Raw genomic sequence first — 14,283 nt, forward strand, 5'->3', positions numbered from 1 at the left:
AGGTTTCTATTTTGTTTCTAGCTTATAGAAGTAAAACTATATATGGTTCTTAAAGGTTGCAAGGAACTCAAGATCTCACAGATTCGTTTTTTCCATTGCCGGGCTCTTGTGAAAGCCACTAGGGATTAGCTTTTCCTCATCCAATTGTCTTCACTCAGAAGGAGAGTGTTCATAGGGAATGCTTTCTGTCACTGTTGAAAGCCCTGCCAAATAGTGACAGTGTATTTTGCTTTTAGTCTTCATACACATTGTAGGCAGAAGATTTATCATTCTTGACCTCCAAGTCTCTAATTTCTTATCAAGAGGTGGAGGAAGAAATATTTTCAGAGGCAGTGTCAAAGCAATATACCAAACCTTTGGTCACTAGAATCCCTAAATCAGTTTCTTAAAAATATTGGCAGCCTGCCTATTTCAATCCTGCTAGAATATGTTAAGCACATAGGCCCTGGGGTTTCAATAGCCCAGTTCACTGTGGAACGTTCACGGGGTAGCGCCTTATCCAGACACTGTCCAGACACGGAGATGTGAGGGTCTCATCATGGCATTTCCAGGGGATGGGGTCCTAGGATTATACTGAGAAACATCCATGTGGTTGGCAAGAATGCACGAAGAAATCTTTCTTCCTTGTGTCCTTTTCTCCGTACATACCAGAAGCTCTTAGCTTGGAGAGATGGAGGGAGGAAAAGAGAGGGAGAGAAAGACTGAGAAAATAAGAACTCAAGATCCCAAAGAAATGCCCCTCCTCTTGCTGTGTGTAATAAAGCAACAGGAAAGCAAATTGAAAATAAGTAGCAAAGAGACACAGTAGATGAGACTTTTAGTTGCATAGTTTGTGATTATATAAACATCACTTTCCTGGTCCAACTATGATATCATGCCAGAGAATTAACCTCTTCTGAGTACACATAGTCCCAGTTACATACACTATTGCTGGTTTGTAGGTAGTGATTTCTTGGTTTACTTTTAGCTTCCTGGGTACAAAATTTAGATGCAAATTGGGATAAATACAAATGATCACCTAACTAGGCGGCTACAGGGCATCTGAATGCATGGGAGGACAGCAGGGCTGGGAGCTCTCCCAGCATGGCTTTTTAGATCAGTAATGTTCAGGTTTGTAGGATCAGCCCCGAGAGTTCAAACTCATTTTCTAAATTCCTCACAGTCTTACCAAACACAGTTAATGATATTTAGTGGAACATTCTAAACTTATTTTGTTCAGTGAAAAAGATGTTTTTCCACAGTCTCGCTACACTGATGAAAATGCCTACAGCTAGCATTGTTAGAACCCCTTATATTATTCATTTAGACGCTTTATTTTTAAGTTGCTAGCATCTGGGACAAATCCTGACAACAAATCTATGTGAGTGTTATTATCCATGCTTTAAATTTGACAATTCTGGGAGAGCTTATCTATCTCCAAAGTACTATCTCACATTACACTGTCTTCTCAATAGATTTGGGGGAACCATAAGAGAGAATTTTTCTTTTTTCTAGCCAGTGGGGGAAATTTGCAAAGCTGCTAATTTATGGACAACACTGATGATTTTAGAGACATCCTAAACTCTACTTCTATAAGTTACAATTATGAATTGTCAAAACCGTAGGCCTGTAGCTGTATGAATTTCCTATTGGTGCTCTAATGAATTACCATAAACTTAGTGGCTTAAAACAATGCATATTCATTCCCTTACAGTTCTGGGGGGCCAGAAGTCCAAAATGAGACCTACAGGGCTAAAATCAAGGTATTGGCAGAGTGGGTTTCTTTTGGAGGCTGCAGGGGAGAAATCCGTCCCTTGTCTCTACCAGTTTCTGATGGCCGCCTGCATTCCTTGACTCATGGCCACACCTCTCTACTCTGCTTCTGTAGTCACACTGCCTTCTCCTCTTGCATAGTCAAATCTCCCTCCTTGCTTTTATTAGAAAACTGTGATTACATTTAGGGTGCTCCCAGATAATCCAGGATAATCTCCCCATTTTAAGATTTCTAATATAATCAATCTGCAAAATCTCTTTGTCACATGAAGTAACATTCACAGATTCCAGGGATTAGGATGAGGACATCTTTGGAGGGCCATTATTCATCCTACCACGATGGATTGACCTAGCAGGAGGAGGTGAGTTGCAAAATGCAAATGCAGAGGAAGTAAAAAACCTCTCGCTAAATAACATAGAATGTAATAGTTGCTAGAGTTGAGACATCTAAAATGATTCACAAATCTATCATCTTCACCTAAACCAGTGCTTGGCATGTTGTAGGTATGCAAGAAATATTTTTTTTTAATTTTTTAATGTTTATTTTATTTTTGAGAGAGAGAGCACAAGCTGGGGAAGAGCAGAGAGAGAGAGGGAGACACAGAATCCAAAGCAGGCCCCAGGCTCCGAGGTTTCAGCACAGAGCCTGACGCGGGGCTTGAACTCACAAACTGTGACATCATGATCTGAGCTGAAATCGGCTGCTTAGCAAACTGAGCCACCCAGGGGCCCCAAGAAATATTTATTGAATGAATGAATAGATGAATACAGCTCCCCTTGGAGATTGCAGACAGAAGAAAATGAAAGTATCTGTAGAAAATAACTTCAAATTTTTTTTTCATTACATTAAAACCAAATAAGTATGTTTGAAAACTTTTTTGTGAAAAGGATTTTCCATTTCCACAAAAGTGACTAAATCTGCTCATTAAATGGGAAAATCAAATAGGTAACAATCTGGGATGGGGGTCATCAGTAAGCATCGATCCCTGGGTAGACTCATTCAGTGAGGCATACACCTCTAAAGAAAGTGGGAACAAACCACATTTTAAATGGGACCATTCCTTAATTATGGCCTGCCTCTAGCCTTTTCTTTGGGTTCTCCATCATACTGTACTTCATCTGGCTACTACTTTAATAACAGTGGGTGACTAAAGGGGGCGCCTGGGTGGCTCAGTCGGTTCAGCATCTGACTTCGGCTCAGGTCATGATCTCGCGATGCGTGGGTTTGAGCCCTGCATAGGGCTCTGTTGACAGCTCGGAGCCTGGAGCCTGCTTCGGCTCTGTGTCTCCCAGTCTCTCTGCCCCTCCCCTGCTCATGCTCTCCCTCTCTCTCTCTCAAAAATAAAAAAGCGTTAAACAAAAAATTTAAAAGAGTGGGTGACTAAAGGTATCATTCTAAATTTAGACTCAGGTCAGCACAATGGCTGGACAACTTCAGCTGTTTCAATTGGTACTAAATGGATCTGACTTTGGAATAACCAGCTCCCATCCCAATTAAATCCTGGATTAAACCAGTATGAGAACCAGACTCCTCTAACATACTTAACTTGAAAGGAGAAGAACTGGGGCACCTGGGTGGCTTGGTCAGTTAAGCGTCTGACTTCAGCTCAGGTCGTGATGTCACAGTTGGTGGGTTCGAGCCCCACATAGGGCCCTGGGCTGACAGTTCAGAACCTGGAGCCTGCTTTGGATTCTGGGTCTCCCTGTCTCTCTGCCCCTCCCCCACTCATGCTCTGTTTCTCTTTGTCTCAAAAATAAACAAACATAAAAAAATAAAAAAGAAAGGAAGGAGAAAACGTGTGAATTGGAGAAGTCCAGTTTGTAAATTATAAAATGCTTCTCTCAGCCCTTCTCTCTAAACAAACTCACTTTCTATTCTCATTGACATATGAACTTGTTGCCTAATGAGCCAATTGAGATAAAAAGGTCACCCCCTATCAATCTCACTCTTGGGGAGCAGAAGGAAAATATCACAAAAGAGCCAGTATGAATTTTAAATAAAGCCGTCGTAACTGAGAATATAAAGATAGTATGGAAACTCCCTGGGAACAAGTGTATGCCTGTACACTCTATTGACGGCATTCTTACACAAACAAGAATTGACAGGGAATGTGTGTTCTGTGCTGAGGCCACAGCCAGGAGTGGTTCATGTCAAGCAAGTGGCATCTGTTGTCTATCACCAGCAGCAGAAATCTGAACAATTCTGCCAGTACAAGTGGGTTTTGTTTTGATACCTTGTTAGTGAAACAAAAGTACTGATGTTTCAACATAGTGGGTTTTTCCTCTTATGTTTTTCCCTTGGCAAAAATCTAAACAAGGCAAGAGCCTTAGAAAACCAGTGTTGTACTTTGTCTTGTTCTGTTTTAGAGAGAGAGAGCATGGGCAGAGGAGAGAAGCAGAGGGAGAGAGAGAGAGAATCCCAAGCAGGCTCCCGATGTGGGCTCGGCACTGAGACTTGGTGAGGAGTCAAAACATGAAATAGGATTTTCCGTTTCTCCGGAAATTTGATGAAAAATATATAACTTGAACAAAATGTTTATCAACATTTATCATCCACCATGGGCGATTTCATCCATCATGAAATCAATAACCACATTGTGGAAGTAAATGAGGACCATCCAAATGAGAACAGAAGCTATTTATCCAGAGCTTGGTTTAGCAAGGGAGCCACCATCACTTGTGTTTGGCAGGAACTGACTCAAAGGCAGACAGGGGAGTAGAAAAGTGCTATATTGAAAGAAATCTCAGATATGCTTAGATGGAAAGCTGTTGGCACGGGCAAGATGGAGGCAGGCTCACTCGAAGCAGAGCTTGTTTCTCTTGGGAAGCATGTTTGGCTTTCTCTGGTCCTGAGTTGGAAACTGAGACAAAAATACAGAAGCCGGAGCCATTGACTAGGTCCTGACACTTCTGGGCCGATTGAACCAATGGCTGCAGAGGTTCTGGGTGAGAGCTCTATTGTCATATGTGGTCTGGCCATTGTCTGTTTGTACATTCAGTCTTTCAACATGAAAACCAGAATGTTAAAAAACAAAACAAAACAAAACCCCAGAAGGTTTAAGTCTGCTGAAGAGGCATCAGCATAGACTTGAAAGTTAGTTGTTAAGAACATTGTACCTGAAGGGGCGCCTGGGTAGCTCAGTCCGTTAAGCATCTGACTCTCGGTTTCGGCTCAGGTCATGATCTCACAGTTTGTGGGTTCGAGTCCCACGTCAGGCTCTGCGGTTCTGTTGGGCTTCTCTCTCTCACTCTCTCTGCCCCTCCGCCACTCATGTGGGCTCTCTCTCTCTCTCTCTCTCCAAATAAATAAATAAACTTAAAATATACATATTATGGTCTATCAAAGAGAAGCAATTGAAGATGTTAATAATCGTAAATAATCTGCAACTTCAAAGAATACTGTAGGCAATTTTAAGTGAAAAAAAAATTATGAGACCATACTAAAAAATACACACTTCAGAAAATGCCAGTGACACAATTTTAGAAAGAGAGATGTTTAAGAAACTGATTAATGTACACAAATATATGCCAAAAATAATTATTCTGATGGATTTTTTAATGTGCAGATAACCAATATGAAGACATTTTAAAATTTGTTTTATTTTAAAGTATTTAGATACATATTTTATTGTAGAAAAAATGTTTATAATTTTTCTGGGTTTTTATTTTTAATTTTTTTTAACGTTTATTTATTTTTGAGACAGAGAGAGACAGAGCATGAGTGGGGGAGGGTCAGAGAGAGAGAGGGAGACACAGAATCTGAAACAGGCTCCAGGCTCTGCACTGTCAGCACAGAGCCCGACGCGGGGCTCGAACTCATGGACCGTGAGATCATGACCTGAGCCGAAGTCGGACGCTTAACTGACTGAGCCACCCAGGCGCCCCTCTAGGTTTTTATTTTTAAAAAGATTTTTTTCTGAATGAAAATTTTAAAAACTTTTACAAGTTTTAGTGTCATAGAAAATACTTTTTATAATAAAAAAGCCTGCATAAACTATGCACGTAGAATTTAATGACAAATATGATTTTAAAAATTAAACAGAGACATTCTGGAAGTAAATGCACAAAAATATCAACCACGATTTTCTTGGGCTGGTAAGATTACTTTTTTAAAATTGTTTTTGAATAGAACTATTTTATAGGTCCACCAATATAATAAAATGAATTTGTTGGTCAATAGATAAAAGTTTCAATGAAACATGTAATTGTAACTTTTAGGACCCCCATTTCAAATATGTCTTGGTTTGGACAATAAATTATACAGTTACCCTATGTATCTGTATTGCCCACTCTTTCCAAAATTAGGTTCCTTGAAACCCTTTTTTCCTGATGGCCTTTGGTTTTCTGAGGATTTAGGTCTAAAAAAAGGACTTTTAAAAAATAAGGAAGGAACCGACAACTCAACAACAACAAAAACACCAACCTGATTAAAATGGGCAAAGGACTTGAATAGACATTTTTCCAAAGAAGTATACAAATGGCCAACAAGCACATGAAAAGATGCTCAACATCACTAATTAGGGAAATGCAAATCAAAACCACAATAAGATGCCTCATCATATCTATTAAGATGGCTACTCTAGCACAAATAAAAATAAAAACAGAAAATAACAAATGTTGACAGGGATGTGGAGAAATTGGAAACCTTGTACATTGTTGGTAGGAATATAAATGGTGCAGCTGATATAGAAAAGAGTATGACCGTTACTTAAAAAAAATAAAATGGAATCATCATATGATCGAGCAATTCCACTTCCGAGTATATACCTGTAAAAGTTTTCTGGGGCTGCCATAACAAAACACCACAGACTGGTGTCTTAAACAACAGAAATTTATTTTATTTGCTTACAGTTCTGGAAGCTAGAAGTCCGAGATCAAGGTGGAGGTAAGTTTGGTTTCTTCTGAGGCCTTTCTTCTTGGACAACAGATGGTCCTCCTGTTGCTGCTTCTTCACATGTTTGTCTCTCTGTATATTCATGCCCCTGTGGTGTCTCTCAGTGTGTCCAAATTTCCTTTCTAAAAGGAATCCAGTCAGATTGGATTAAGGCTCACCCTAATGGCCTCATTTTTCTTAGTCACCTGTTAAAAGGCCTTCTCTTCAAGTACAGTCATATTCTGAGATACTGGGGGTTAGAACTTCAACATATGAACTTGAGGGGGACACAATTCAGCCTCTAACAACACCCAAAATAATTGAAATCAAGGTCCCAAAGAGATATTTGTGTGCCCATATTCATAGCAGCATTATTCACAATAGCCAAAAGGTAGAAGCAACCCAAGTGTCCATTGATCAATGAGTTGATCCACAAAATGCTGCATATACATACAATGGAATGTTATTCAGCCCTAAAAAGGAAAGAAATTCTGATATATGCTACAACATGGATGAAACTTGGGGACATTATGCTAAGTGAATTAAAACAGTCACAAAAAGACAAATAATGTATTCTACATATATGAGGCCCCTGTGAAGTTCATAGAAACAAAAAGTACAAGGGTGGGTGCTAGGGGCTGAGGAGAGGGAGGAATGAGGAGTTGGTGTCTAATGGGTATAAGGTTTCAGTTTGCAAGATGAAGCAGTTCTGGGAATTAGTTGCACAACAATGTGAATACACTTAACACTACTGAAGTGTACACCTAAAAATTGTTACGATGGTAAATTTTGTGTTATGTACATTTTACCACGATTTTAAAAATTTTAAATGATAAGGGACCCCTGGGTGGTTCAGTCAGTTAAGCGTCCGACTTTGGCTCAGGTCATGATCTCACAGCCTGTGAGTTTGAGCCCTGCATCGGGCTCTGTGCCGACAGCTCAGAGCCTGGAGCCTGTTTCAGATTCTTTGTCTCCCTCTCCCTCTGCCCCTTCCCCGCTCATGTTCTGTCTCTCTCTGTCTCTCAAAAATAAATAAACGTTAAAAAATTTTTTTTTTAATTTAACTAATAAAATGACATAAATGTATACACACATACACAATTTCCATTGTTAAATTTCCTTGTTTTCATATGGTACTATAATTATGTAAGATGTAACCCTTTAGGGACACAGGGTGGATAGAGGAAACCTCTCTGTATTGTCTTTGCAACTTCCCATGAATCTATAATAAACTTCAAAGCAAAAAGTTGTTCTTAAATCGCACTTTTGTGTTTAAGAAGGAAGTTATAGACTGCCAATTCAATTTCTTGGACCAGCATAACAGAACTTCACAGAGACAGAGATTAAAGAGTTTATTTAACCATAGCCTGCCCGTGAGGGTAACTTTGATCAGAAAGAAGGTCACAAGCTGGGACCCAGCAGGACCAAGTAGCCCATGTAATGATTATTACAAGTTATTAGCTGTCAAAGGAAAGAGAATCAACATGCTTTCTCTTTGGTACCGGGGCCTTGGTAATGGCTTCCAACTGAGAAGAGTTCCCAACAATAATTCTGCATGTCGAATGCCTCATTTACCCAACAGTAAACTATGAAGTATAGCCCAGATTCTCTTCCCGTATATCACTCAATATCACACTGTGAGGGCACAACCGACAGCATTGTTTCTAGCCAAAGCCAATTTGTAGTGGCAGGTTTTTGCCTCCAAACTCAGACATAAGATTTACCCCTTCCCTTGAAAAAAGATTGGTTTCCCTTCCCCCAAACTGGAGTCTAGAAACGTGTAAACGTTATGGGTGCAATCTGTCTTAACCACCAATTCTCTCTTTTTTTAAAAAAATTTTTTAATGTTTATTTTATTTTTGAGAGAGAGAGACAGACAGAGTGTGAGTTGGGGAGGGACAGAGAGAGAGGGAGACACAGAATCCAAAGCAGGCTCCAGGTTCTGAGCTATCAGCACAGAGCCCAGTGTGGGGCTTGAACCCAAGAACCACAAAAATCATGACCTGAGCCAAAGTTGGACACTTAACCTACTGTGCCCCTCAAATACCAACTCTCTTAAGGAAGTCCCAACTTTTTTAATGACAAATTTGGAGGTGATATCTAGAACTTTATCTAGTTCTTTCGCCTATGATTCAAATCTCAAATTTTCCACTGTAATGACTGCCTCTAGAAGAAATATTTTTGTTGCCTGGCTCTGAAAATAACTCACATAAGGCTAGTTAGAAAGGAAACTAAAGGAAGATCTCTTCTTTCAAGGTCGTGTAACCAGGGTGGTTTCATAAGCTTTTTAAAAAAATTTTTTAATGTTTATTTATTTTTGAGAGGGGGGCAGAGAGACAGGGAGACACAGAATCTGAAGCAGGCTCCAGGCTCCGAGCTGTCAGCACAGAGCCTGATACGGGGCTCAAACTCACAAGCTGTGAGATTATGACCCAAACTGAAATCAGACACTTAACTGACTGAGCCACCCAGGCGCCCCTATTTCATAAGATTATAAAGGAGAAACATACTTCCCCATTCACCAAGAAAAAACATCCCGTAAAGTGCCCAATACCAGGGCCTAATAAAGACAAATAGATGATACATCTTTTTTTTTTTTAAGTTTATTTATTATTTTGAGAGAAGGAGAGAACGCACGAGGAGGGGAGAGGTAGAGGGAAAGGAAGAGAGATGGAATCCCAAGAAGGCTCCATACTGTTAGTGTGGAGCCCAACTTGGGGCTTGAACCCAGGAACCATGAGATTAGTACTTAAGTCAAAATCAAGAGTCACTTGACTGAGTCACCCATGTGCCCCTTGATGACCCACCTTGTGTGATCTTGTAGCGCCATAGACTGGATGTTTGTGCCTCCCCCCCACCCAAAAATCATGTTCGTTACCGGTGAGTCTGCTTTGTGTGAATGGAGGTCCTGGTCCTTGGATTCTCCATGAGAAGATTTACATGGGGATCTGAGCTCAGAATTAGCCAACCAAGTGTAACTTGCCCCTAGGTTGTTTGGGGATTGGATATAATTGGGTCTCTCTGGGAGGAACTGTGAGGTCCAGTGGAGTGGTCTCTAATGGAGGCTGTTTTCCAATCATTTGGGAAACTCCTCCCACAGGTTGGGAATGAGGGGTTGACCTGACAAGGTTTTTACCAAACTGTCATGGAAGCCTTTCTCCATGGGGCAGAGTGGAGAGTGGGGTGTATCCACAATGCATATGCATTATAAATTTTTTTTAATGTTTTCTATTTTATTTTTGAGAGAGAGAGACAGAGACAGAACACGAGCAGGGGAGGTGCAGAGAAAGAGAGGGAGATACAGAATCCAAAGCAGGCTCCAGGCTCTGAGCTGTTGGCACAGAGCCTGATGCAGGGCTTGAACTCAGGGATGGTGAGATCATGGCTTGAGCCAAAGTCACCAACGGAGCCACCAACTGAGCCACCGAGGCTCCCCAATGCATATGCATTACAAAGAGTCTAGGGGCTACCCTGGGGCAGAGGTGAAAGAGGAGAGGGCATGCCCTGCACCTGTAGCTCTTGCTCTGTCAGGCCCAAGGTCTTGGAAGCCACAAGTTCAAGATAGTGAGCACCCTGGCTTTTAAAGTGTAGCTTACTTGTAACCGTCCTGGCCTCCAGCTCATGTCTCTATCGTTCCCCTTCAAGGACTTGGAACTCTGCCTTGGGGCATTCCTTCCACTGCTGTGTCTAGCTTCTACCTAATATGTTGAAACCAATTCCCCAGTGATGGTATATGAGGGGGGGCCGCTGGGAGGTGATTAGGTCAGGAGCATGGAGCCCTCACTAATGGGATTAGTGACTTCACAATGAGGAAGCAGGCTCTTGGCATCTTGGTCTTGGACTTCCCAGCCTCTAGAACTGTGAAAAATAAATCTGTTGTTTATAGGCCACCCAGCCTATGGTACTTTGATATAGTAGCCCAAACATGTAGCCTACATCAAAACAAAACAAAACAAACCCCAATAATATTTGGACTCTGATCACAGAATAAAAACTAATTCTTGTGTAAGTGTTCAAACTAAATACTATGAAATTCTTCTAAAGTCATTTTAGGGCCTGTCACAATAATGTGAAGTAGGCTTCCTTATCTTTCCATCTTCCAAACTATGTTCCCCCATAACAGCATTCAGTATGTATAGAATAATATTAATGATGGTTAAAAATCTTCTCTGCAGCAGGTACTTTGAAACATTAGCTCTAATGTTCTAACAACATACTCAGGAGGTATCATTAACCTGAAGTTATAGAAACAGAGGCTCAAAGAATTAAGTCACTTGCCCAAGTTCCACAGCAGAAAAGATTTCAACAAGAAAACAAATGTGGGCAGTAGTGAAGGAAAATAGAATTTTTAAAATGATATGTATGGATATGGTTGCAGCAAAAAGAAGGAAAATCATAGATATAAAAGGAAACTAAAATTTTAAGTGTAAGTGATGGCAATTAGGAAAGGGTTTTAGTTTTCCATTGCTGCTAGAAAAAAAATTACCAAAAATTCGTGGCTTAAAACAACACACATTTATTATCCTAAAGCTTTGGAGATCAGAGGTCCCACAGGATCTCACTGTGCTAAGAACAACATGTCAGCAGGGTTCATTCCTTTCTGGAGCCTCTAGAGGAGGATCCATTTCCAGGTTCTAGAGGCAGGCCTCTTTCCTTGGCTCATGGCCCCATTCTTCCATCTTCAGCCGTCAACATTAAGCCAAATCCTTTTTATGCCACCACCTCTCTCTAGTTCTTTTTCTTCTGCCTCCTTCCTCTTTAAGTCCCCTGTGATTACATCGGGCCCATCTAGATAATCCAGGATAATCTTCCTATTTTAAAATCAGCTGACTAACAGCTGATTCCATGCGCAACCTTAATTCCCCTTTGTGCCTGTCGACATCCTTGAGTGGCGATTATCCTGCCTACCACAGACAGGTTTGAAGACTATGGGATCAATTCATGCTACACAGACAAGTGGGCCTTAGGAATTCACTTTTCCGTTCTATCAGTATTTATTGTGTGCTTACAAAGCATCGGGAACTGTTCTAGGTGTGAAACCGGTAACCAAAGGGTTAACAAGAATACTAAGTGCAGCTGCAACTTCTTACTCAGACCTTTTCTCTTTTGCCTTTAAAACACCTGGACAGATGGATATAAAGGTAGGGCCAGAGTAAGCTTGTGCTTTTCAAGCAGTGCTATTACATCAGGATGAAGGAGTCCTATCAAAGCTGCCTTAAGAAGTCATTGGAAAGGTAGGACAGGATGGTGGGCCGATAGGAAGCCAGGATGAGCAAAATCAGCATTTCCTTGACTCTCCTTCTTCCGGGAGGCTTGCACTCCCGTCTACTTGTTAGGATGCGTTTCATAAATAAACACATTCCTTGCTGCATCCCCCATGTCTCAGAGATTGGTTTTACAGCATGTTGGGCATATAAACTTGGGTTCTGTTACAGGTGCTGCAGATAAAATAAAAAACAAGGCAGATTGGTTTGTGTTTTCACTGGGTTTTCAGTATAGCACCCATATATTTATATTACATTAAAAAAATCTGTTAAGATGAAACAACATAGCAATATAAATGACTTTCACTGAATATCTTTAGCCCTGTGGGTTCATAAGAGAAATTGTCTATTACTACCTTTTCTTAGTCTGTCCTTATTTGATTTGGTTTCAAGGTTATTTAATAGTAGTTCCCACAGTTTGCATTCCTTCTGTTTTCTGGAATAATTCATATAAAATACGAATTATTTCTTTTTTGAAAATTTGATTGAACTCATCTCTAAAACTGTTCAGGCCTGGGTTTTTGTTTTGTTTTGTTGAAGTTTTCATTCCCAATTCAATTTATTTAATGGTTATTAATCTATTCAGATTTCTGAGACTTTATGTTTTGAATATTTGTCAATTTCATCCAGGTTTTCAAGGTTATTATTGCTGCACCATCATTGATAATGTTGGTTTATTATTTCTTAACATTTTCTGTGTCTATAATTACTTCTCCCTTTTTATTATTCATTTTGTTTCTATGTATTTTCTCTCTCTGGGTTGGTTTGTTGGCTTTTCTCTTAAATTCTGCCAGAGGTCTATTAGGATTATCTTTGGTTCCATTAATAATCCCCAATATTTTTGGTTTTATTAATGGATTTTTTTGCCCTTATGCTTATTATTTCCCTCCTTGTTTTCTTTGCTGAATGTGTTGGCCTTTTGTAATCTCTTATTTCCTAGCTTATTTCTCTTGCATTTTCTTTTTTCTTAATTTTTTTAATGTTTATTCAGTTTTGAGAAAAAGAGACAGAATGTGACCGGGGAGAAGCAGAGAGCAAGGGAGACACAGAATCTGAAGTGGGCTCCAGGCTCTGAGCTGTCAGCACAGAGCCCGATATGGGGCTCAAACCCACGAACCGTGAGATCATGACCTGAGCTGAAGTCGGACACCTAACCAACTGAGCTACTCGGGTGCCCCTGTCTCATGTCTTCAGTAAAATATACTTAGAGCTGTACATTGGTCTTTAGGTATTGCTTGTTGTGTTGCACAAATTTTCACATATGTTACTTTCATGTCATCTGTCCTAAATATTTTGTGATTATTCTCCTAATTTTGTCTTTAACTGAATATTATACTTTTAAATTTCCAGACTCGTGGGGTGCCTCGGTGGCTCCGTCGATTGAGCATCTGACTTCGGCTCAGCTCATGATCTCATGGTTCATGGGTTCAAGCCCCACGTTGGGCTCTGTGCTGGCAGCTCAGATCCTGGAAACTGCCTTGGATTCTGTGTCTTCCTCTCTCTCTGCCCCTCCCCTGCTCACGCTCTGTCTCTCTCAAAAATAAATAAACTTGAAAAAAACTAAAAATTTCCAGACTTGTGAGATTTGTCTCTCAACCTGATGTTGATTTCTAATTCTACTTCATTATGGTCAGAGAGAATAATTTGCATGATGTTGATTCTTTGGAATTTATTGAGGTGGGTTTGTGTGTGTGTGTGTGTGTGTGTGTGTGTGATCTAGGTCATAGAAGATTTTTGTGAATGTCTCACATGTAATAAAACATGTATATCCTTTCTGGGCTGCAAAGGTCTAGATATTTCTATTAGTTTGTGTTCATTGTGATTATATTAATATTATCAGTTATGAATTGATTTTTCTATTTGAGTTTCCGAGAAGGGGGCTATACTACAAATAGAATTAATTTATCTATTTCTCTCTACTGCCTTGTCAGCTGTTGCTTTCTATATATGTTTACACATGTATTTCATGATCATTTTATCTTCTTGATCAGTTACTCTTTTTACTTGCATAGTTTGCTTCTCTTTATCCTTTCTGATGCATTTCACCTTGAATGAAATAGTGTCAGTTACTAAAACAACTTCTCTCAGTTTCTTATTGTGCATAAAATCTAGGATAGCCTTCTTAAATCATTAAATTCTATCTTTTTGTATTCTAATATTTTAAATGTATCTTTGTAGATTCATATTTCTTCTTGGTTTCTTAATTAAACTGTCTTAGTTTGTGAGTTTTAGCCACTTAACTTTTTAAATAGCTGTTAAAGTTTATTTCTAGCTTCTTATCTTTATTTTTTTTCACCTACTCTACAATTTTAAAATTTACCCCCTTAGTTCAGTCTTCTGTATTTCTTTTACTTTCACATAGAACATTTCATTTCTGACCCTTCTGGGCATCAA

The 14,283-nt window shown here is 39.8% G+C and overlaps 1 long non-coding RNA gene across 1 annotated transcript; it reads right to left on the bottom strand.

Annotated features, from left to right (window-relative positions):
• Window positions 1–6,569: 6,569 nt before the first annotated feature.
• Window positions 6,570–10,593, bottom strand: LOC128312131 (uncharacterized). Its single transcript, XR_008291031.1, has 2 exons — window positions 10,222–10,593; window positions 6,570–6,768 (listed from the first exon to the last, which is right to left on the bottom strand). It is a non-coding gene; the product is annotated as an uncharacterized LOC128312131 (long non-coding RNA).
• Between the last annotated feature and the right edge of the window lie 3,690 nt (window positions 10,594–14,283).

The sequence above is a fragment of the Acinonyx jubatus genome, chromosome C1 (genome assembly GCF_027475565.1).
Source record: "Acinonyx jubatus isolate Ajub_Pintada_27869175 chromosome C1, VMU_Ajub_asm_v1.0, whole genome shotgun sequence".
Lineage (NCBI taxonomy): Eukaryota > Metazoa > Chordata > Mammalia > Carnivora > Felidae > Acinonyx > Acinonyx jubatus.